At 42.5% G+C, this 26,017-nt stretch overlaps 1 long non-coding RNA gene across 1 annotated transcript; it reads left to right on the forward strand.

Annotated features, from left to right (window-relative positions):
- The first annotated feature begins 8,549 nt into the window (after positions 1–8,549).
- On the forward strand, positions 8,550–16,749 carry LOC146401846 (uncharacterized). Its single transcript, XR_014811155.1, has 2 exons — positions 8,550–8,918; positions 14,395–16,749. It is a non-coding gene; the product is annotated as an uncharacterized LOC146401846 (long non-coding RNA).
- Positions 16,750–26,017: the final 9,268 nt, after the last annotated feature.

Here is a 26,017-nt window from a genome sequence, read left to right on the forward strand (position 1 = left end):
TACCGTAATTGGAGTGGCTTAAACAACAGACATTTCTTTCTCACATTTCGGGAACCTGTAAAGTCCAAGATAAACCTTCTGGCAGATTCACTTCCAGGTGGGGGCCTCTTCTTGGCTTACAGACAGCTGCCTTCTTCCTGTGTCCTTACCTGTTGGAGAGAGAGGGTGCTCTGGTTTCTCTTCCTCTTTTCATAAGGACACTAATCTTGTCATGGGGGACTCACTCTCATGACTTCACTTAGACCTAACAACCTCCCAAAGGCCCTTATTTCAAACACCATCGCACTGGGGTTTCAGATTTTACCATATGAATAGGACGGGGGACACTTAGTTCCTAACACCTATAAACTTCAATTTAACTACATAGAAAATGATATTTAACACAGCACAGAAAAATCATTTGTGACAGTTTCATGACATAGCCATAAATTCTTTTCTTTGACATTTCTGCCACCAAGAAGTGAGAGATCTATGTCCCCTCCCCTCAAATCTGCATACATTTCTGACTGCTTCGATTCGTACAGTAGAGCAGAGTTGACGACTTCAGAAGCTAGGTCATAAAGGCCATGAAGGTCCCACCCTGTCTGCTGGAAACACTTGCTCTTGGAACCCTGAACCACCCTAAGAGGTCTGACTACTGTGAGGCTGTGATGCTGTGAGGAAACCCGAACTACATGGAGAGGCAAAGTGTAAGCGCTTCCCGTCACTGTTCCACTGGAGCCCAGCCTTTGGGCATCACAGCCCAAGCACTAGAAATGTGAGTGAAAAAGAACCTCCAGAAGATGCCAGCCCTCAGCTATTTGAACCTGCCCAGTGAAGACTTAAGATTTCCTGAGGCAGAGAATACTTGTCCCAGTCAATCGCTGTCCAAACTGTGGATTTAGGAACAAAATATTGTTTACATGATTATGTTCTGGGGTGCATTTCAGTTATCTATTCTATGTTAAAAAACACCCCAAGGCAGAGTGGCTTAAAACGTTAACCATTCATTTTTCTCACTCACACGGCAGGGAAGTTGTACTGGCTGTCTGCCAGGACCTCAGGGAGGGCTTTGGGTTCACAGGGTCTCAGTCCTCTCCCTGTGGCCTTTTACAATGGCTAATTGGGCTGGGTTCCAAAAGCGAGCATCCCAACATAGCAAGGCGGAATCGCATGACATATTTTTGACCTAGTCTTGGAAGTTACGTAGCATCGCTTTTGCTGTACTCTACTGGTCAAGGCAATCACAAAAACCCACCAAGTTCAAGGAGAATATAGAGTCTACCTCTCAAAAGGAGAGCGGAAATGTTCTAGAAGAGTATGTGGAATGGAAAACATTGTAACAATCTTCAGAAAATGTGCCTTCCGGCTACAGTGGTTCATATTCCTCCTACATGTATTATATACTGACCCCTCCTTCACATTTCTCCCAAATGTCTCATTGCATTCTAACATTCTGCTCAGGCTCAAAGCCCAAGACTGTATCATTTATGTCAGGATCAGGTGCAGATGAAGCTGCTCAGGTATAGTTGCTTGGGTATAGCTCCTTGAGTATCTTTCTTCTCAATCTGAAGATCTACAAACTAAAGAAACAACTGTACACACACACACACATCTAGAATACAATCAATTGCAGGCAAGTAGAAGATAATTCTTACAGACAGTTTCTATTCAAAAATGGAGAAAATGTGGAGTTCCCATCATGATGCAGCAGAAATGAATCCGACTAGGAGCCATGAGGTTGTGGGTTTGATCCCTGACCTCGCTCAGTGGGCTCAGATCTGGCGTTGCTGTGGCTGTGGTGTAGGCCAGCAGCTACAGCTCTGATTGGATTTCTAGCCTGGGAACCTCCATATGCTGCAGGTGAGGCCCTACCAAAGACCAAAAAAAAAAAAAGGAGCAAATGGAAGGCACATAACAGTCTAGCCCCTGGCAATCCTGAAACCCAGCTGAGAACATGTTTCCTTCCACTGGTGCTCAGTTTACTCTGTTTTCTGTAGCTCTTGGTTCTGCCCCCTGAGTGGAAACATGCATTCCCCATAAGAAATATAAATTAGCAACTAGAAATCCTGCTGGATCTGCTTCCTAGATGACAAAGATGACGCATCCAAGGGTCTCTTATTACTTTTTCTCTTTTAGTTCAAACTCATTGTGCTTTCTTCAGAATATTTCTCTTAAGAACTATGTGGGTTTTCTAAAAATATGAGTGGAGGTTCACTTCATTAGGCAATACACCACCACACATCTGTTTGAGATAAGAACTTCTCTATCTGGGGCTCCTTGCGAGGATGCTGCAGGACAACATCCTTAAGACTCTCAGAAGCTCTGTTACCTAATAGACAGGATCTGTTAAGTACACTTTAAAATCTTTGAGGGTCTTTTGTCATCCTGAAATGTGCTGTGAAGCACTACCTTGAATCTTTCTGAGGTCTTTAAAAGGCTCTGCCACAGAACCACCCTGGATTACACTTTGCTCTGAGGCCCTGTCTTTTTTTTTTTTTTTTTTTTTTTGATTTTTTATTTTCAGGGCTGTACTTGTGGCATATAGATGTTCCCAGGTCAGGGGTCGAATTGGAGCTGTAGCTGTTGGCCTATGCCACAGCTAGAGCAACTTGGGATCTGAGCCTCAACTTTGACCTACACCACAGTTGACAGCAATGCCAGATCCTTAACGCACTGAATGAGGCCAGGGGTCAAACCTGAATCCTCATGGATACTAGTCAGGTTCATAACCTGCTGGGCCAAAACTGGAACTCCCAAAGCCCTGTCTTAATTACAGAATAATTTACCAAAGGGAGAAACTGGAAAGGAGAAACAGTATTGTCAAACTTGTCAGGTCCTGGTTGCCTCCGATTTAGCAATCTGTTCTTTTTTTTTTGGTCATGCCCGTGGCACGCGGAAGTGTCCAGACCAGGGATTGAACTCTCGCCACAACACTGACAACACTGGATTCTTAACCGGCTGTGTCACCAGGAAACTCCCTGCTGCAGTTCATTCTTTAAGTCACCTCTTGCTCTTGTATTTTGTCACATGCAACAAGAGAATCCAGGTAAACTGTCAGTACCCTGCTGGGAAATCACTTCAGCTAGATCACTTAATTGATTAGGTATATCTTCCCTTTTTTATATCACCTCCAGTTTTCAAATAATTTATCTTGCTTTCCTGTAGGCCATCAGTAATGGCCTTCATGAGACCCTTCAGGTTTTGACTAATAGTTTCCTTGGAGCCCTTCCAAGTTTCACCTGCCACTTAGTCCTAGAGCCACCAGTGATTCCTATGCATGTGAATTTTTCCATAGACTGCTTGAGCTTTCTCACAGCATGATATCTGGGTTTCAAAAATAAATGTTCCAGAGTTCCCATTGTGGCTCAGTGGGTTAAGAGCCTGACATAGTGTCCTTTAGGATACAGGTTTGATCCCTGGCCTCGCTCAGTGGGTTAAGGATCTGGCATTGTTGCAAGCTGTGATATAGGTCACATATGTGGCTCAGATCCCAGTGTTGCTGTGGCTCTTGTCTAGGCCAGCAGCTGCAGCTCTGATTCAATCCCTAGCCCGGGAACTTCCATATGCTGCAGGTGTGGCCATTAAAAAAAAAAAAATTCCAAGATAAAAAGACAAAAATACATGGCATTTTTATTACCTAGCTTTGGAAGTCACATAGCATTGCTTCAGCTGTACTACCGGTTGAGGTAGAGACAAAGGCCTCAGGTGCAAGGGAAATAGGTACAGATTCTATCAAGTGATAGGAGAATGGCACATTTCTAGAAGGGCAAGTGAGATGGGAGTTATTTGTTGCAGTCATCTTTGGAAAATGCATTCTGCCCACAGAATTGTTTATTATGTAACAACAAGCAATGAAACACTGCTGAAAAAAAAGGCAAAGATTAAAAACTCTTACCAGCAACCACAGGAAAAAAGGCAACATGCAAAGGAGTAACAATAAGTCTAATACTTGACTACTCAAAAGCAATAATGGAAACCATAAACCATTGGAAAATTCTCAAAGTGTTGAGAGAAAACATCTGACAACCAGGAAGCATATTCTAGCAAAATAGGTCCTTAAATATGGAAGTATTTATTCTTCATAAAATTGACTAAAAAAATTTAATAAAATAAAAAGTTATTTTCAGAAAAACAATAATTGAGAGAATTGTTATAGTGTACCCACAATGAAGAAAAACAAAAAAGTGTTCTTCAATTAGAAAGAAGACAATTCAGGAGTTCCCCTTGTGGCGCAGTGGTTAACGAATCCGACTAGGAACCATGAGGTTGCGGGTTCGGTCCCTGGCCTCTCTCAGTGGGTTAAGGATCCGGCGTTGCCATGAGCTGTGGTGTAGGTTGCAGACGCGGCTCAGATCCTGCGTTACTGTGGCTCTGGCGTAGGCCGGCGGCTACAGCTCCGATTAGACCCCTAGCCTGGGAACCTCCATATGCCGCAGGAGCAGCCCAAGAAATAGCAAAAAGACAAAAAAATAAAATTAAAATTAAAATTAAAAAAAAAAAAGAAAGAAGACAATTCAGGTAGAAGCATAGAAATAAAAGAGGAAACGGAATATAGTGAAAAAAGGTTAATAGTAGATAACAAGTATAACATTCTCTTCTTATACTGATCTCTTTATCATTATATAATGCCGTTCTTTGTCTTTGGTTAGAGCCTTTGTATTAAAGTTTATTTTGTCTGATATGATTATCGCTACCCCTCATTTTCTGGTTGTTTTCATTTGCATGAAATATCTTTTTCCATTCCCTCAACCTCAGTCTGTGTGTGTGTGTTTAGCTGGAACTGAGTTTCTGGTAGATAGCACACAGATAGGTCTTGGGTTTGTTTGTTTTGTTATCCATTCAGCTATGTCTCATGATAGGAGCATTTAGTCCATTGATATTTAAAGTAATTATTGATTGGTATGTATTTATTGTCATTTTATTTGTTTTCCAGTTGTTTTTGTAGTTCTCTATTTCTTTTTCTTTCTTTCCTTGTGCTTTGATGATTTTCTTCAATAGTGTGCTTGTGTTCCTTTTCTATTCAGTTTTTGCATATCTAGTGTAGGTTTTTGTGGTTATCATGGGTGTCATATATGATGACCTATATCTATATCTACTTGTTTTATTAAACTGGTAGTCATTTAAGTTCAAACACATTTGAAAAGATCTATATTTTTACTCTTCTCACACACAATTTGTGGTTTTGATGTCACATTTTACATGTTTATGGTTATCCTTTAACTGTTTACTGTAGTTATAGTTGCTTTTACAATATTTTTGCCTTTGAATCTTCATTGTATTTCCTTAAAGTGATTAACCTTCAGCCCTCACTACATATTTTCCTTTCCTAGTGGGATTTTCCAGTATGTTTTCTTCTAAGTTATGAAATTTGTTGGCATAGAATTGTTCATAGTATTCTCTTATGGTTTTTTGTGTTTTTTTTTTCTCTTCTTTTGGATTAAAAAATGTCCCATTTTCCTCCTCTATTACCTCATTGTAGTGGGTCTCTGTTGGTTTATCAACTATCTAATATAAATCAATATCTTTACCACTTTTTGAAAAATGCAGTGTACCAAAATTTGCATTATAGGGGTTCTAGAAGGAGAAGAGAGAGAAGGGGCTCTTAAATGTATTTGATGAATTACTGCTGAAAAATTCCCAAACCTGAAGAAGGAAACAGATATCCAGGTACAGGAAGCATAGAAGGTTCCAAAAAGGATAAACTTAAACAGACCCACATCAAGACATATCATAAATAAGGTGGCAAAACTTAAAGAGAGAATTCTAAATGCAGCAAGAGAAAAGCAGAGTCACATATAAGGGAATCTCAATAAGCTATCTGCTGAGTTTTCTGCAGAAACTTTGCAGGCCAGAAGAAAGTGGAATGATATATTCACAATACTAAAAGGGAAAAAACTTCATCCTAGGATACTCTACCTAGAAAGATTATCATGTAGATTTGGAGAAATGAAGAACTTCTCAGAAAAGAAAACAAAAAACAAAAAAAAAAAATTATCAATAGTAAACCTACCCTAAAAGAAATGTTAAAGGGTGGAACATAGTATCGAAGTTCCTCAGAAAACTCAACATAGAACTACGACATGATCCAGCAATCTCACTCCTGGGCAGATATCCAGACAAGTTTCATTCAAAAAGATACATGGGAGTTCCCGTCGTGGTGCAGTGGTTAACGAATCCGACTAGGAACCATGAGGTTGCAGGTTTGATCCCTGCCCTTGCTCAGTGGGTTAAGGATCTGGCGTGGCCGTGAGCTGTGATGTAGGTTGCAGACACGGCTCGGATCCAGTGTTGCTGTGGCTCTGGTGTAGGCTGGCAGCTACAGCTCCCGATTCGACCCCTAGCCTGGGAACCTCCATATGCCACGGGAGTGGCCCAAGAAATAGCAAAAAAAAGATACATGTAGCATTCCTGTTGTGGCTCAGTGGTAATGAACATGACTAGCATCCATGAGGACACAAGTTCGATCCCTGACCTCACTCAGTCCTCACTCAGTGGGTCAAAGGATCCCAGCATTGCCATGAGCTGTGGTATAGGTTGCAGATACGGTGCAGATCTGGTGTTGCTGAGGCTGTGGTGCAGGCCAGCAGCTGTAGCTCCAGTTCAACCCCTAGCCTGGGAACCTCTATATGCCACAGGAGTGGCCTTAAAAGACAAAAAAAACAAAAAACAAAAAAAACACAGTAGTGATTACATACTGCTGATCTCATTTACTTAAAAAGCCAAAGGAGTACCCACTGTGGGGCAGTAGCTTAAGGATTCAGTATTGCCACAGCTGTGGCATAGGTCACAGCTGCAGCTCGGATTTTGTCCTTGTCCTGGGAACTTCTATATGTCAGAGGTGCAGCCAAAAAATAAATAAATTAATTAAAAGTCTAAATATCAGGAAATTATCAGACTCAACAGTGATAGGCAGTTTTTCCTAAATGCTAATTTTCTCTTTAAAGGTCAAATTTCATCATTGATAACAAAGTTGTTTTCTTTGAAGCAGCAAGCTAAATTCAGTTTTAGAAAAATGTCCTGGTATTAGTTTAAGTGTGAGTTTAAGTGTACACTAGTTTGGGGGAGAGGGGATTAAGATGGTGGAATAGAAGGACTGGAACTCAACTTCTCTCCTAAAAACAACAAAATTCACAACTAAAGGCTGAGCACTCTTCACCCACATGGACTGGAAACCTTAAAAAAGATACCCTACTCCAGAAGAAAAAGAGGAGGACGCATCAAGAGGTAGGAGGGGCGATTTTGTGATATAAACAACCCCATACCTCCTGGGTAGGAAGCTCCACAGACTGAAAACTAACTGGTTCACAGAGACTCACCTACAGGAGTGAGAGTTCTGAGCCCCACATCAAACCCTCACGTTCAGGGATCTGGCACTGGGAGAAAGAGCTCTGGAGCATCTGGCATTGAAGGCCAGTGGGACTTGCGCGCAGGAGCTCCACAGGACTGGGGGAAACGGAGACCCCATTCTTAAAAGGTGCACACAGACTTTCACGTGCACTGGGTCCCAGGGCAAAGCAAAATCTCCATGGGAATCTGGGTCAAACCTGACTGCAGTTCTTGGAGGACATCCTGGGAAAACAGGGGTGAACATGGCTTGTTGTAGGGGATGGACATTGAAAGCAAAGCTCTTGGGAATATTCTCTGGAGGTGGCCATTTAGGGAAAATCTGGCCCCACCCCTCAGTCAGCTGCTGAGAAGCCCCAGGGCAAACAACCCAGGTGGGATCACAGCCCCGCCCCTCAGCAAACTGGCTACCTAAAGACCCCTCAGGCACACAGCTGCCTCTAATCCCATCCAGAGACTAAGCCCCACTCACCAGAGGGGTTAGAATCGGCTCCACCTACCAGTGGGCAGGCATCAGGCCCTCCCACCAGGAAGCCTACAGCAAGCCCCCCATACCGACTTCAGCCACAGGGGGGCAGACATCAGAAGGAAGAGAGGCTACAACTCTATTATCTGTAAAAAGGTCACCACACCAAAAACCTATAAAAACAAAAAGACAGAGAATGATAACTCAGATGAGGGAGAAAGGAAAAACCCCAGAAAATCAGCTAAGAGATGAGGAGATTCTCAGCTTTCAGAAAAAAGACTTTAGACTGTTGATGCTGAAGATGATGCAAGACATTGGAAATAAATTGGAGGTAAAGATGGATAACTTACAGGAAACACTGACCAAAGACATACAAGATATAAAACTTCAACAAGAAGAGATGCAAAATACAGTAACTGAAATAAAAAATTCCCTAGAAGAAGCTAACAGCAGAATACAGGAGGCAGAAGTGAAATGGAGTTTTAACTAAAGAACAACCCCCCCTTGGCTAAGAAGGCAGCTGCAAGCCTTTCCAGCTGTGCTCATCACTATGCCACCCTTCTTGTAATAATGTAACAACTGTGTGCTCTCTGTCCAAGCCAGCAGCCCTGCTAATCATGTACCCAGCATTGCTTATCAGTTCTGCTTCTGTAACCTTGCTTGCTCAGTTTCTTAGGGAGGAACACTGTCTGCTTGGGGATGGGGGAGGTCCAGGATGCTTACATGGGAAAATCAAGACCCTGTAGTGTATAAAAGTGACTGAGAACAAAGACCTGGTGCTCAGACTCTGGAGGGGACTCCTCTGAGCCTGCACTGGTGCTGAATAAACCTTGCTTTTCCATATCTCCGAGTGCTGTTTGTTTCCTTCTGTTGCCACAGTTTTTGCGGTTTCCGCAACATTTTGGTGCATTGGCCGGGAAGCCGACAACCGAGCTGGCCTCTTGTGCCATCGTTGTCGGGGAACCGGGGGAGGCCACGGTCGCCGGCCCGGTGACAGGTGGATAGCGCGCACCGGCCATTTTGCCGGATCCAGACCCTCACTCGGGCCGTGGCCTTGGCCCACACCGCTTCCCGAACGGACTCAGAAGGAGAATGGAAATAGGTTCCAGGACAGGACGTCGGACTGGTGAGTGCCCCGGGGACATCTGCCCAAGTCAGGACCCGCCATACGGCAGAAGGAGAGACTGATTACCTCTCAGTGACCAAAGGGTCACTTGGGTCAGGGTTTGCTCCCTTGGGATCAGGAGGCTTGTCAATTCTGGTGTGCGTGTGTGTGTGTGAGTGACTGGAGAGAACGAGAGCCCGTGCTCCACCGTCTTTGGACTATGGAGCCAGAGTGAGTCCTAACCTGCAGTTCCACGGCGACCCTCATACGGCTTCTGGTGGCCCTCTTCGGGGGGATCCTGACGTTGGGGTTTATACAGTCCCACCTATGCTAAGAGGCGCCTGAAATATCTCCTCCGGGGGAGCGGTCAGGCAGACGAAGCGATTGTTACCTGAGGCCTTGCCCTCACTCTTTGTCATGTGTCGCAGGCACAGGGTGGGACTTCACACAATGAGTAAATCGGCTTCCAGGCCTACTGTCTTAGAGTATATGGTTAAGAATTTTAAGAAAGGATTTTCTAGAGATTATGGTGTTAAGCTGAGTCCTGGAAAACTGTGTACCCTCTGTACCCTAGAGTGGCCCTCCTTTGGTGCTGGCTGGCCTCCAGAAGGGACCTTAGATGTGTTCACAGTTGCAGCAGTATAACAGGAGACCCTGGACACCCAGACCCATTTCCGTATATTGATCAATGGTTGGAAATTGTCTATTTGAGGCCCCCAAGGTTCGGTTCTGCACCACTGACCAGGACCGTAGGGTGCTAGTAGCCCAGTCCAAGAAGAAAACCTTGCCTCAAAAGAAAGTGCCACCTATTTATCAAGGGGAACCTGAGGACTCGCCCCCTATGCCACCACCTTATGTGCTGCCGGCCCCACCTCCAGGAGCCGAAGGTACCCAGATGCCAGATAGCCTACCGCCTTCTGTTTCTCCTCCTTCTTCTGCTTCTGAAGTTCCCGAGGCAATATCACCCCCGCAGCCAGATTCTCCAGAACCTATGAGCAGGCGTCTCTGTTCAGCTCAGGGAGCAGCCACTCCAGCATTACAAATGCCCTTACGGGAGACACGGGGACCACAGCAAGTCGCCCCCGATGGGACCATACAAGAGGGGGGACGTTTTTATTATTACCAGCCCTTTTCCACTGCCGATCTCCTCAACTGGAAACACCATACTCCCTCATATTCTGAAAAGCCTCAGGCGCTGATTGATCTCTTAGAATTCATTTTCCAGACACACTGTCCCACCTGGATAGACTGCCGGCAACTCCTTTTTACTCTATTTGACACTGAAGAGTGCTGGCGAATTGTAACAGAAGCCCAAAAATGGCTTCAGGCCAATGTGGGGGGTCGAGCAGACTTGGCAAACTGGGTGAGGGAAGCCTTCCCAGAAGAAAACCCCCACTGGGACTATGACACTGAAGAAGGGAAACGTAACCTAGAGAGGTACCGACAGACCTTCTTACAGGGGGCAAAAGCTGGGGCAAAAAGCCTACTAATATAGCTAAGATCAGTGAGATACTACAAGAGCTGAAGAAAGCCCAGCCAAATTCTATGAGAGGCTATGTGAGGCTTTCCGAACCTACACCCCTTTTGATCCCGAGGCCCCTGAGAACCAACGGATGATAAATGCTGCCTTTGTGGGACAAGCCCAATCAGATATCCGTAAAAAGCTACAGAAATTAGAAGGCTTTGCAGGAGAGAATGCCACTAAACTGTTGGAAATAGCCAACAAGGTTTTATTAACCGAGACCAGGTGGCCCGCCGTGATGCAGAAAAGAGAATGAAACAAAAAGTGACTCTTCTGGCGGCCGCCCTGTCAAAACCGGTGCCCCCAGTGGTACCACCCCGTAGGGGACAAGGCACAAGGCCAGGGAAAAGGAGTCCCCTGGAACATGACCAATGTGCTTACTGCAAAGAAAAGGGACATTGGAAAAATGAATGCTCCAACCGTCCTGAGAAAAAGACCAAGGCCCCATCTAGCCGGTACTGATCTGAGCCACTCAGCACCAACCTGATCGGCCTAGCTGAGTCTGATTAGGGGGGACCAGGCTCTCTCCAACTGGGCCCCCGAGAGCCTATGGTCAGAATTCAAGTAGGGGGCCACCCCATGGACTTTATGGTTGACACAGGTGCCGAACTTTCTGTGGTTACACAACCTGTGGCTCCCCTCTCAGGGAAAGAAACCACCATTGTTGGGGCCACAGGTAACCAAACCCACAGGCCCCTCTGCGGTCCTCGACGATGTCGGTTAGGAGGCCATGAAGTAATACATGAATTTCTTTACCTAACTGACTGCCCAGTCCCCCTGATGGGAAGAGACCTGCTGGCTAAAATGGGGGCACCAATTTCCTTTTCTACTGATGGATTGGCCCAACTTAAATTGACAGAACCCCCCTCTCCTTTAATCATGGCTCTTGCTGTAAAAAGAGAAGAGGAATGGCGCTTGCACTCTTCCCCTTCAGAAATGGGGACCATTCCTCCAGAACTAGAGACTAAATACCCATTGGTTTGGGCTGAAGGAAACCCACCAGGACTGGCAAAACGCCACACTCCTGTCTTGATTGATCTAAAACCCGGAGCTCAACCGGTAAAGCTATGGCAATACTCAATTCCCAGAGAAGCTCGACTGGGAATCCAGGTTCACCTGGATAGGCTGCTTCAGCACGGACTGTTAATAAAATGTCAGTCCCCTTGGAACACCCCTTTACTGCCCGTGAAAAAACCGGGAACACAGGACTACCGCCCAGTACAGGACTTGAGAGCCATACATAAAGCAACGGTCACATTACACCCATCCGTCCCTAACCCATGTACCCTGCTAGGGCTGATCCCCTCCACTGCTGAGTGGTTTACTTGCCTGGACTTAAAAGACGCCTTTTTCTGCCTCTGGGTGGCACCTGCTAGTCAGCCCTTGTTTGCTTTTGAATGGGAGAATCCACATACAGGGACAAAGGAACAGCTCACCTGGACTAGACTCCCACTCTCCCACTCTTTTTAGCGGCGCCTTAGCTGCTGACCTGGCTGAATTTCCTGGACAAAAACTGGGCTGTGTTTTGCTACAGTATGTTGACGACCTCTTACTAGCTGGCACCACGGAGGCTCAGTGCCTAGAGGGAACAAGAGCTCTCCTTTCCCTACTGATGGAGGCAGGGTATCGGGTATCCAAGAAAAAGGCACAAATCTGCAAAAAACAAGTCAAGTATCTGGGCTTCAACATCATGCAGGGCCGACGAATGCTGGGGACTGAAAGAAAGCAGGCAGTTTGTGCCATTCCTGTCCCTACCATCCGCTGGAAGGTTCCTGAGTTCCTAGGGGCAGCAGGATTCTGCCGGATATGGATGCCCGGGTTTTCAGACCTGGCCAGGCCTCAGTATGAGGCTCTAAAAGGGGAAGAAAAGGCTCCCCTTAAATGGGGACCAAGCCAGGAGACAGCGTTTCAGACAATCAAAACCAAACTCACTGAGGCTCCAGCCTTGGGACTTCCTGATGTAACCAGAGAATTTAACCTTTTTGTTCATGAGAAAAATGGGATGGCTTTGGGAGTCTTAACTCAAGAATTTGGGCCATGGCAGAGGCCAGTGGCCTATCTGTCTAAACAAATTGACTCAGTTGCTGCCAGATGGCCTCCTTGCCTCCAAGCACTGGCAGCTACCACCTTGTTGGTGAGAGAGGCTGACAAGTTGACCCTGGGACAAAACCTCAATGTTAAAGTCCCACACTCAGTTGTAACCCTAATGGATACCAGGGGCCACCATTGGCTCACACATGCACGAATGACTCAATATCAAGGGTTACTATGTGAAAATCCACGGGTAAAAGTGGAGGTTGTACAAACTCTGAACCCAGCTACTTTTCCGCCAGATGAAGCGGGGCCCCCAGACCGTAACTGCCTGGAGGTACCAGATGAGGTGTTTTCCAGCAGCACTGACTTGACTGATAAACCACTCCAAAATCCTGACCTGGTTTTATATACTGATGGCAGCAGCTTTATGGAGGATGGAAAAAGGATGGCAGGATATGCTGTGGTATCTGACTTAAAAGTGATAGAAGCAGACGTGCTTCCTCAAGGCTGGTCAGCATAGAGAGCAGAATTATGGGCCTTAATCAGAGCACTGGAACTCAGCCAAGACCAGCGAGTTAATATCTTACCGACTCACGATATGCCTTTGCAACTTTACATGTCCATGGAGCCTTATCTAAAGAAAGAGGGCTCCTCACTGCTGAAGGAAAAGGAATTAAAAACCAGGCTGAAATCTTAAAGCTCCTAGAGGCAGTATGGGAACCTAAAGAAGCTGCAGTTATCCACTGTAAAGGCCACCAAAAGGGGGATGACCCAGTGACAAAAGGAAACCGTAGTGCTGATGCAGCTGCCAGACAGGCAGCCTGGGGACAACAGCCAGACAAACCTAAGGTCTTGCTGGCCCCAGAAGTGCCAGCTGTCCCCAAATATTCTCCAGAGGAAGAAAAATGGATAAGGGAGGAAGGAGGAACTAAAACTAAAACGGGGTGGTGGGTCACACGGGACCACCGAGTTTACATTCCAGAACAGCTGGCCTATAAACTAGTCCGCCAAGAACATGAGCTAACCCACATAGGCAAAACTGCATTAGAGACCCTACTGGGCCGGTACTATCTCATTGCTCGTCTTCCTGCACTCTGCTCCTCTGTCTCCCAAAGATGCATAACCTGTTTACAGAATAATGCCCACCAGGGGCCCCACAGACCAGCTGGGGCATAGCACTGTGGACTGTCCCCATTTGAGGATATGGAAGTGGACTTTACTGAGGTCACCCCTAGTAAGGGGTACAAATATTTACTAGTTTTTATCTGTACTTTTTCAGGATGGGTAGAGGCCTTCCCTACCCAGACTGAAAAGACAAGGAAAGTAACCAAGGCACTCCTGAGAGATATCATTCCCAGATATGGAATGCCTCTGACTATTGGGTCAGATAATGGACCAGCATTTCTGGCCAAAACAGTACAACAGGTGACAAAAGCTTTACAGATCCGATGGAAACTACATTCTGCTTATCACCCTCAAAGTTCAGGGAAAGTAAAACGCATGAACTGAACGCTTAAACAGACCCTGGCAAAGTTATGTCAGGAAACTGGCTTGCCCTGGAAGACATTTTGCCGGTGGCCCTCTTAAAAGTGAGATGCTCACCCCAAGTGGGAATAGGATTCTCGCCATTTGAAGTCTTATATGGAAGGCCACCTTCACCAATCAGTTTAAAAGGAAACACCAGGGAGTTGGGAGACTTGGAATTACATAAACAATTACAAGGACTGGGGCTATTTCTCAGATACATAAATGGGTCACAGACAGAATACCTGTGTCCTTAGGTATAACAGTACACCCCCACAAGCCGGGGGACCAGGTGTGGATAAAGGACTGGAAAAAGGAGCCCTTGAGGCCAGTATGGAAGGGCCCCTATACTGTAATTCTAACCACCCCCACCACTCTTAAAGTAACAGGAATAGATGCTTGGATCCATCATTCCAGAGTAAAACCAGCTGGCCCAGCTGACAACCGTGGAGAGTGGGAGACTGCCCTCGATCCGGAGAGACCTCTTCGCCTGACAATACAGAGGAGGAGACGACGACGATCTCAAAGCCCTGCTCTGACCACACCGGAAGCTGGTCAGTCAACGCACGGCTGAAGCTTGAGGAATTGGCTGCCTGTGAGCCCAAATGGAAGGAGGGTTTCAAAATAAGCATTCGCATTGATGGAGGAGGCCTGTACTACATTTCCAGAGAATCATGTTTGCACTCCAAGCTGCCTCTCACAGCGTCTTTCATTCCTTTTATAAAGAGATAAACACCCCACTTCCCATTCCGGCCATAACTAAGAACTTGTTCTTAGCCCTGGCAGAAACTATTGCACAAACTCTCAAGGTCTCCTCTTGTTATGTATGCGGGGGAACGAACACAGGAGACCACTGGCCTTGGAAAGCCAGAGAACTGGACCCATTAGAGCCTCATAATGAGACTGCATACCCCCAACTCACCGATGGGGTATGGCTCCTCAGAACTGCTATTATAGGGAGAAATTGTCTTGCGAGGCGGGGAGGACGGTTTAATGTTTCAGTTGGAAGCCTAACATGTTTAGGCCTAAGGTATTATAATCTGACTGCCCAAAAGACTCAATGGTGGTCATCCTCCAATCGCTCAGAGCCCAAGCCTAATCCCTTGTCTAACTTTTCCCTCCTTCGACAAGCATGGGAAGACATCAGTACTAATATCCAAAGGCGGGCACCAAAGGGATTATATTGGATTTGTGGGGAAAATGGCCTATTCCATACTCCCCTCCCCAAATTGGGCTGGGGCATGTGTACTGGGAACAATCAGACCTTCCTTCTTCCTGATCCCACTGTCACTAGGGGAGCAACTGGGAGTTCCTATATATAGGGCACAGGGTGCCCAGAGAGACCGGAGGGCTCCCAAATTAGAGACTGGAAAGATGATGAATGGCCCCCAGAATGGATAATTCAATATTATGGACCTGCCACCTGGGCAGAGGATGGCTCTTGGGGATATCGCACCCCTATCTATATGCTGAACCGCATCATCAGACTACAGGTGGTTTTGGAACTTATAACAAATGACACTGCAAGGGCCTTCACTATATTGGCCCAACAACAAACTAAATGCGCAGTGCAATCTACCAAAATCGCTTGGCCTTGGATTATTTACTTGCTTCTGAAGGAGGGGTTTGTGGAAAATTTAACTTAAGTAATTGCTGTCTACAAATAGATGACACCGGAAAGGTGGTAGAAGAAATTGCTGACCGCATGACTAAACCAGCCCATGTACCTGTACAAACTTGGAAAGGATGGGATGCAGACAGTCTCTTTGGTAAATGGTTCTCTTGGTTGGGAGGAATTAAGACAATAGTCGGAATAGTCATGGTTATACTCGCAGGGTGCCTACTTGTTCCCTGCCTTGTACCTCTCCTGATAAATATCATAAAAGGTTTTATAAAAACCATGGTTGAAAGAAAAACAGCCTCCCACCTGCTACTTATTAGAGGCTACCAAAGGGTTATGACTCATGATGATCTGTAAAGGGTGCAGATGCACCCTGAACATCAAGAGGGGGGAATGAAATGGAGTTTTAACTAAAGAACAACCCCCCCTTGGCTAAGAAGGCAGCTGCAAGCCTTTCCAGCTGTGCTCATCACTATGCCACCCTTCTTGTAATAATGTAACAACTGTGTGCTCTCTGTCCAAGCCAGCAGCCCTGCTAATCATGTACCCAACATTGCTTATCAGTTCCGCTTCTGTAACCTTGCTTGCTCAGTTTCTTAGGGAGGAACACTGTCTGCTTGGGGATGGGGGGAGGTCCGGGATGCTTACATGGGAAAGTCAAGACCCTGTAGTGTATAAAAGTGACTGAGAACAAAGACCTGGTGCTCAGACTCTGGAGGTGACTCCTCTGAGCTCGCACCGGTGCTGAATAAACCTTGCTTTTCCATATCTCCGAGTGCTGTTTGTCTCCTTCCTTTGCCACGGTTTTTGCGGTTTCCACTACAGAAGAACGAATAAGCAAGGTGGAGGACAGATTAGTGGAAATTATGGATGCAGAACAGAAAAGAGAAAGAAGATTGAAAACAAACGAAGAGAGTCTCAGAGAACTCTAGGACAACGTTAAACGCACCAACATCCGTATTATAGGGGTGCCAGAAGGAGAAGAGAGAGAGAAAAGGGGACAGAAAAAATATTCCAAGAGATAATAGCCAAAAACTTCCCTAACATGGGAAAGGAACCACTCAGTCAAATCCAGGAAGCGCAACGAGTACCATATAAAATAAACCCAAGGAGGAATACACTGAGACACATATTAACCAAACTGACCAAAATTAAAGACAAAGAGAAAATCTTGAAAGCACCTAGGGAAAAGAAACAAGTAACATACAAGGGAACCCGGATAAGGTTATCGGCAGATTTTTCAGCTGAAATTCTGCAGCAGAAGGGAGTGGCATGATATACTTAATGTGATGAAAGGAAAAGAACCTCCAACCAAGATTACTTTACCCAGCAAGTCTCTCATTCAGATTTGAAGGAGAAATCAAAACCTTCACAGATAAGCAAAAGCTGAGAGAATTCAGCAACACTAAACCAGTCTTACAACAAATATTAAAGGAACTTCTCTAGGCAGAAAAGAAAAGACAGCAACAGGAAAACAAAAATTCCGCAAATGACAAGGCTCACCAGTAAAGGTATATATACAGATACAAAATCATCCATGCACAATTATACCACCAAAATCTGAAATCATGAGAAGAGGTGGGTACAAATGCAGGACACTGGAGATGAACTTGCAATTAAGAGAACAACAACTTAAAACAATCTCATATACATACAGACTCTTACATCAAAACTTCAGAATAACTGCAAACCAAAAATCTACAATTGATACACAAACAAGGAATCTCTGGAGAAGAAATATATCTCATAGTAAGTAAGTGCATAATCCACCATGAAGGGGGTCATTTGATATCATTCTTGGAATGCTGAAGTCTTCTTAGATCTGATTGTGATTTCCTTACCATCAAAGAATTTATGACAATTATAATTAAATAATGCAACTGTACAATTAAATAATACAGTTCTACAATTGTATTATTAATAACCATTTCTCTCCATGGTACAATGTAAGGTCTATAATGTCTTGTTTATCACATCACCTAGAATGGTGTAATGCCTATACTGAAGAATCAATAAGATGTAACAAATTGTGAGGACATATTTATATAGCTACACTGTTTTTTAACAAATTTATGCATTTCATATTTTACTTATTTTCAGAGGGTGTATTATTTTTGTTATTCTTACCAGTTGTTATTATTTTTATTATGCTATATAAAATATTTAATGGTATATAAGTCTTTCTTCTTTATAAATTTTAGTTGCGTAATATACACAATTTTAATATAATGCTAATTTTTAAAGAAAAATTGAAATGTAATAGATAATACTAAACAGTAAAGATGAAAGCCATACAAAATGGGATAAGGTATAGAATAAATTTCCTATTTGTCTCAGCATATTTTCCATTCTACTTCTCCAGAGGGAGTCACTTAATCTCTTTCTTAAGATCCATGATATAATAATCTGTGTGAATGTAATTGTGTTTAAATATATGTATTTTATTCTGTAAAAAAAATAAAAATTTCAAAAAAAAAAAAAGAAAAGAAAAATGTCCTCCAACTATATCTAGTCACTTATGATGGAGCATGATGGGGAATAATGTGAGAAAAAGGATGTATATATGTATGTGTGATTGAGTCACTTTGCTGTACAGTAGAAAATTGACAGAACACTGTAAAACAGCTATAATGGAAAAAATAAAAGTCATTTAAAAAAAAAGGTAGAATGATAATCTCAAAAAGAGAAAAAAAAAAAGAAAAAGAAAAATGTCCTCCAAATACCCAAGCTTTAATGACCATACTTTGTCAATCATTCTTTCAAGTAAATTGGTGTTTTATGAAAAAAGTGGCTAGTTTAGCCCACAACTCAATCACAGAAATGTTTTTACTTAAGATAACCATCATACTTCTGTTGCAGCAGAAGTACTGGTGGTGTACTTCTCAATTTGTCAAGTAATATTTTTAAAATGTGTTGAATGTGAGAGTTCCCATTGTGGCTCAGTGACGACAAACCTGACCAGTATCCATGAGGATGTGGGTTCAATCCCTGGCCTTGCTCAGTGGATTAAGGATCTGGTGTTGCCGTGAGCTGTGGTGTAGGTTGAAGATTCAGCTTGGATCCTTCATTTCTGTGGCCATGGCATAGGCCGGCAGCTGCAGCTTGGATTTGACCCCTAGCCTGGGAACGGGAACTTCTGTATGTCACAGGTGCAGCCCTTAAAAAAAAAAAAAAAAAAAAAAGAAAGAAAAGAAAAAGTTGAAGATGAAAATTTACTAAAAATAATAAATTTTACAGTTTCATTAAGGAATTCCTAATAGTAACTGGTATTTTTCTTTTCTTTTTCTTGCTAGTGTGAGGAATGCAATAATTGCTGACACTGTTAAAGTGCCTTTATTACTGATAAAGCAGCAGCAATTTTACTCATCCTTGCTTTTGCAACATCTGTACAAATGTCACCACAGTAAAAAAGGCATATATTATCTTACTATTATTGTTAAATTGGTTTGACGCTTACCCTGTGGTCTGTAGACCAACTTTGAGAACATTTATCCTAGAGAAACTCTTTATATATGCACCTGGAACAAAACTAAGAATATTCATAGCAGCACTATACTAGCAAAATCCTGGAAGCTATCAAAATGACTATTAACAGTAGAATCGATAAATTGTGGACTATTCAAAAGACATAGTATCATAAAGCAGTGAAAATTAATAAATGGCAGCAGCCTAACATAAAATAGATGAATGTCAGGGGAAATATTAAGTAACAAAAGCAAATTGCAAAAAGAAAAAAAAATGTTTTTTTTAACTACGACACCAAAAAACACAAGCAAGGCACTAAATAAGTTGGACATCTTTAAAATAAAAAAAATTTCCACTTTAAAGGATAGAATCTAGAAAGTGAACGATTGGATTTCCCTGGTTGGCTTAGAGTTTAAAGGATCTGGTGTTGTCACTGCAGTCACTGCTGGGATGTGGGTTTGATCCCTGACCTGGGAACTTCTACATGCCATGGGGCACAGCCAAAAAAAAAAAAAAAAAAGACATGTAACATAATTTAAATAGGCAATGGTTCTAAATAGATATTTCCCCAAAGAAGATATACGAATGGCAAATAAGCACATGAAAAGATTCTCAATAGCTTTAGGCTTCAGAAAAAGGCAAATTTAGCCACAGTGAGCTACCACTTTATACTCACTAGGATGGCTATAATAAAAAAGATATAAAGACATAATTTAAATAGGCAATGGTTCTAAATAGATATTTCCCCAAAGAAGATATACGAATGGCAAATAAGCACATGAAGAGATTCTCATTAGCTTTAGGCTTCAGAAAAAGGCAAATTTAGCCACAGTGAGCTACCACTTTATACTCACTAGGATGGCTATAATAAAAAAGATATAAAGAAGTGTTGGTGAGGGTGTGAAGAGATTGGAACCCTCATACTTGGCTGGTAGAACTGTAAAGTGGTGCAGCCACTTAGGAAATTTGGCTTTGCCTCCAAAGTTAAACAATGAATTGCAATATGACCCAGCAATTCCAGTCCTAGATATATATACAAAACAAATGAGAACTATATATGCAAAAAAACTTATACCTGACTATTCACAGCAACAATGTTCCTAACAGCCAAAGTGGATACAACTCAAATGTCCATCAGTCAATGAATGAATAAAATTTGGTATATCCACATAAGAGACTATTTAGCAATAAAGAGGGAAGTACTGATACATGCTATGATATGGATGAAACCCGAAAGCATTATAAATAGAAGAAGCTAGTCACAAAAGACCGCATACTGTATGATTCCATGTATAAGAACTACCCAGAATAAACAAATCTATAGAGACAGAAAGCAGATTAGTGATTGCCTAGGACTGGGAATGGAAAAAGTTGTAGGGAAATGGAAAGTGACTACTAGTGAGTACTGGGCTTCTTTTGGGGGGGGTGATGAAAATGTTCTGGAATTAGGTAGTGGTGATGGTTGTATAAGCTGTGAATACAAAAAACACAAAATTATACACTTTAAAAAAATGAGTTGTATGCTATATACATTAGACCACATAAAGATATTATTTTTTAGAGTGGAATGCACTCCTAAGATTTGCATACAGCTAATAAATATTAACTTTGATCAAGTGAAAATAATAAATATTTTCATTTATGTAAGATTCAAAATTTGGCAAAAGAAAAAAATACGGTGAAACAGAGCAGTCCAAGAAAGTGTATGGAGACCCTGAAATCACCTCCTCCCATGGACATAACAAATTTATGGCTACATTCTAAATAATTTTCCTCTGAAAAGGACCTGAGAACATGCACCTCTAAACAAGAGACAAAGATACATCAGAGTTCCCATTGTGGCTCAGCACAATGAACCCAAATAGTATGCATGAGGATGTAGGTTCAACCCCTGGCACTGCTCAGTGGGTTAAGGATCCAGCAATGCTGTAAGTGGTGGTGTAGGTCACAGATGCAGCTCAGATCTGGTGTTGCTACACCTGTGGCGTAAGCCAGCAGCTGCAGCTCCGATTCAAATCCTAGCACAGGAACTTCCATATGCCATGGGTGTGGCCCTAAAAACAAAACAAAACGAAAAAAAACCCTCCCAACAAACAAAAGTCAAGTTCAAATGAGTGCACAAGTGAATTTTACCAAACATTTTAACGAAGAGTTAATACTATTACTTTTCAAATTATTCCAAAAAAGTAGAGAGAAAGGGACACTTCCAAACTTATTTTACTAGGCCAGCATTAGCCTGTTACTAAAACAAAGACACTACAAAAAAAAGAAAATCCCTTGGAGTTCCTGTTGTGGCTCAGGGGTTAATGAATCTGATGAGAAACCATGAGGTTTCAGGTTTGATCCTTGGCCTCACTCAGTGGGTTAAGGATTCAGCATTGCTGTGAGCTGTGGTGTAGGTTGCAGACTCAGCTCAGATCCCAAGTTGCTGTGGCTATGGCGTAGGCCATTGGCTACAGCTCCAATTAGACCCCTAGCCTGGGAACCTCCATATGCCATGGGTGCAGCCCTAGAAAAATACAAAAAGACCAAAAAAAAAAAAAAAAAAGAAAAGAAAAGAAAAAGAAAAGAAAATCCCTGATGCCAATATCCCTGATGAACATAGATGTAAAAATTCTCAACAAAATATTAGGAAAATGAATCCAATAATATATTAAAGGGATTATACACCATGATCAAGTGGATCTCATTCCAGGGGAGCAATGATGGTTTAACATCTACTGATCAATGTGATATGCCGCATTAATAAAAAAAAGCATAAGAAGTCATATGATTACCTCACTAGATTCAGCAAAAGCATCTCACAAAATTCAACATCAATGCATGATAAAAACTGAACAAAGGGGGTAAGAAGGAACATATCTCAATAATAAAAGCCATATATGACAAATACAGAACTAGTATCGTACTCAATGGTGAAAAACTGAAAGTTTTTCCTCTAAGATCAGAAACAAGGAGTTCCCTGGTGGTTCAGTGTGTTAAGGATCTGGTATTGTCACTGCTTTGGCACAGGTTTAATCCATAGCTGTGGAACTTCCACATGCCATGAGAAAGGCAAAAAAAAAAAAAAAACACCAAAAAAACAAAAAAATAAAACAAAAAAACCACAAAAAACAAAAAACAGGAGTTCCCACTGTTGCTCAGCAGAAATGAACCTGACTAGTATTCATAAGGATGTGGGTTCATCCCTGGCCTCACCTAGTAGGTTAAGCATCCAGCGTTGTCATGAGCTGTGGTGTAGGTCACACTCAGGGCTCAGATCTGGCGTTGCTGTGCCTGTGGTGGAGGCCTGCAGCTGTGGCTCCCATTCAACCCCTAGCCTGGGAACTTTCATATGCTATGAACACGCCCCTCCCCCCAAAAAAAAAATCAGGAACAAGACAAGGATGCCTACTCTTTTCATTTTCATTCAACATAGCATTAGAAGTTCTAGCCACAGCATTTAGGCAAGAAAAAGAAATAAAAGCCATTCAAATTGGAAAGGAAATAAAACTGTCACTATTTGCAGATGACATGATACTATATATAGATAACCCTAACAATTCTCCACCCTTTTCACTGGTAACCACTAGTTTTTTCTCTATATCTGTGAGTCTGTTTCTTTTTTGTTATATTCACTAGTTTGTTGTATTTTTTAGATTGTTGTATTTTTTTAGTTTGTGTATTTTATTGCGCTTAACATAATGCCCTCTAAGTCCATCCATGTTGCTGCAAATGGAAAATTTTTGTTCTTTTTTATAGCTGAGTAGTATTCCATTGTGTGTGTGTGTGCGTGTGTGTACACTACATCTTTATCCATTCATCTATATATGAACACACAGAGAAAATATTATTCAGCCATAAAAAAGAATTAAATCTTACCATTCATGACAGCATGGTTGGACCTAGAGAGTACTACGCTAAATGAAAGAAGTCAGACAGAGAAAGGCAAACACTATATTATTTCACTTGTATGTGGAATCTGAAAAACAAAGCAAAAATGAAAGAAAGAAACAGACTCACAGATACAGAGAATAAACTGGTGGCTGCTATAAGGGAGGGGGAGGAAGGGAGTAGGTGAAATAGGTGAAAGGGAATTAATAGGTACAAACTTCCAGTTATAAAGTAAATAAGTCATGGAGATGTAAGGTCCAGTATAGGGAATATAGTCAATAACAGTCCTGTAGTAACTTTTCATACTGACAAATGATAATTAGACTTATTATAGTGATGATTTAGTAATGTGTAAAAATTTCTAATTACTATTTTGTACATCTGAAACTGATATGATATTGTAGTCAATTATAATTCAATAATAAATGAAGACGCAAATATAAAAGTATGAAGAAAACTAAGGAATTAATAAACATGAAATTGAAGAAAGTAATTACCTTTGAGTGGGATCAGAGTGGAACATATGGGTGCTTCAGAAGTAAAGGTAGGAGGGAGCCCCCATTGTGACTCAGTGGTTAACCAACCCCACTAGTAACCATGAGGTTGAGGGTTTAATCCCTGGCCTTGCTCAGTGGATTAAGGATCCAGCATTGCTGTGGCTGTGGTGTAGGCTGGCAGCTACAGCTAGGATTCGACCCCTAGCCTGGGAACCTCCACATGCCTCATTCATGGCTCTAAAAAGACAAAAGACAAAAATAAAAAATAAAAAAAAAAAAAGAAGTAAAGCTAAGTTCTGTTACTAATCCTAGGTATTAGTCATATTATTTTTCTTTAAAGTCTCACATATTTTATTATGTGACAGATTATTCTTCTCCTCAATATTTAATTTTTTAAAAAAAGGAATACAGGAACGCCTACTGTGGCACAACGGGATTGGGAGCATCTCTGCAGCACCAGGTTGCAGGTTCGATCCTTGGACAGCAAAGGAGGTTAAAGGATCTGGGACTGCTGCACCTGAGGTGTAGGTTGCAACTGTGGATCAAATCAGATCCTTGGCCAAAGGAACTCCAAGGAGTTGCGGGATGGCCAAAAAAAAAAAAAGGAAAAAAGAAAAATAAAAGGAATACAGATTTTTAAAATTCCAAGGAAGGTGCCTGTCTCAGGTTACAACCTTCTGCTTCTTGCACATCTTAGTTACCCCACCAGCATTTGGAACTGCATTAGGTATCCCCAAGTGACTCACAAAAAAGGAGCAGTGGGGGAAGTTGTAATTCAAAGGATGGTTGGCAGATGTACTTCTATCATCTTTATCTGATATCTGCATTCTATTTCTACTACATCTTTGCACTTCATCCTTTTAATGACAGAAATCAGTGATACTGACTTCAAGAAGAGCAATCCATCTCCACTTTGTTTTTCTGAGTTCTTTACCCTGCTTCTCAAGTCTATCTTTGAGATCTCCTGGCTAGTCTGATTTCCTCTGACCTTCCCTACCCAACCTATGACAGCCTGAGATGACTCCCTGGAAGTGTTTCGTGTCTTAAATTTATCCAAGATATTTATATACCATAGCAGCAACAACATACAAATACCAAAGGATTTTTATTACAAAAAGAGCAACAAATAATGGTCTTCAATGAGGAATACCTCCTTTATGATCCTGGTTCTTTCAGATAGACTTACATATCATGTGAGAATGAACTAGTAATTTTAATTCTCTACACATATCAGTTTAAACTCGTAAACTGAGTTTAAATAAATTGGTGATAACTACTGACTGGCAGGCTTTGGGCCTTCTGCTAGACTCCTTGAGCTTCCTACTATGTGTAGAAATGTACACTAGTATTGCAACTCCTCTATATCTTTCTCATAAATACATGAATGACTGGTATTCTTACAGTGATGATCTTCTTGTCTTACTATGGTGTTCTCTACTACCCTGCACTTCTGAGATACAATATCTTGCCCACCATAATTGAAATTTCAAACATCTTTAAATTTTATTTTGTTTTTTGTTGTTATTGTTGTTTTTTGTCCTTTTTTTTTTTTTTTTTTTTTTTTTTGCCTTTTCTAGGGCCACTCCTGCGGCATATGGAGGTTCCCAGGCTAGGGGTCCAATCGGAGCTGTAGCCGCCGGCCTACGCCAGAGCCACAGCAACGCGGGATCCGAGCCTCGCCTGCAACCTACACCATAGTCAATTATAATTCAATAATAAATGAAGATGCAAATATAAAAGTATGAAGAAAACTAAGGAATTAATAAACATGAAATTGAAGAAAGTAATTACCTTTGAGTGAGATCAGAGTGGAACCCACTGAACAAAGGCCAGGGATCGCATGGTTCCTTGTCGGATTCGTTAACCACTGAGCCACGACCGGAACTCCATTAAATTTTAATCTTACAGGATGAGAAGGGATGATAGAGTTCATCACAAGGAGTGTCCTCTATGGGGAGTTCCCGTCGTGGCGCAGTGGTTAACGAATCCGACTAGGAACCATGAGCTTGCGGGTTCTGTCCCTGCCCTTGCTCAGTGGGTTAAGGATCTGGCTGCCGTGAGCTGTGGTGTAGGTTGCAGACACGGCTCGGATCCCGCGTTGCTGTGGCTCTGGCGTAGGCCGGGGGCTACAGCTCCGATTCGACCCCTAGCCTGGGAACCTCCACATGCTGAGGGAGCGGCCCAAGAAATAGCAAAAAGACAAAAAAAAAAAAAAAAAAAAAAAAAGGAGTGTCCTCTATATTACATAACCCCTTCTGAGAGCTTCACCCATCACACAAATGCCAGCCAGCTGCCACATATCTATTTCACTTCATACTCATAAAGACATGAAAAGGCTTTGGTCCACTCTGGGTGCACTATATACAGTTTGTATAAAGGTACTAATTTTCTGCATTTTCTTTAAAATCTTTGGATTCCAATGGTAGTTTTTGTTTTCTTTTGGGCATGGCCAAAGCTTGGCACCATATAAGCTTTGGCACTGGTTAAAGTAAATATTGCTTAGTCCCAGTGTAGCTGATCATACACCAACAATGATGTTCCTACTACCTTCTAGTAATTCTTTCTGGGAAGTCCAAGTTTCTAC

This window comes from Sus scrofa, chromosome 7 (assembly GCF_054392235.1).
Source record: "Sus scrofa isolate SSC_HxYL_T2T_F1_AM1 chromosome 7, Sscrofa_HxYL_maternal_Yorkshire_Landrace_v2.0, whole genome shotgun sequence".
Classification (NCBI taxonomy): Eukaryota; Metazoa; Chordata; class Mammalia; order Artiodactyla; family Suidae; genus Sus; species Sus scrofa.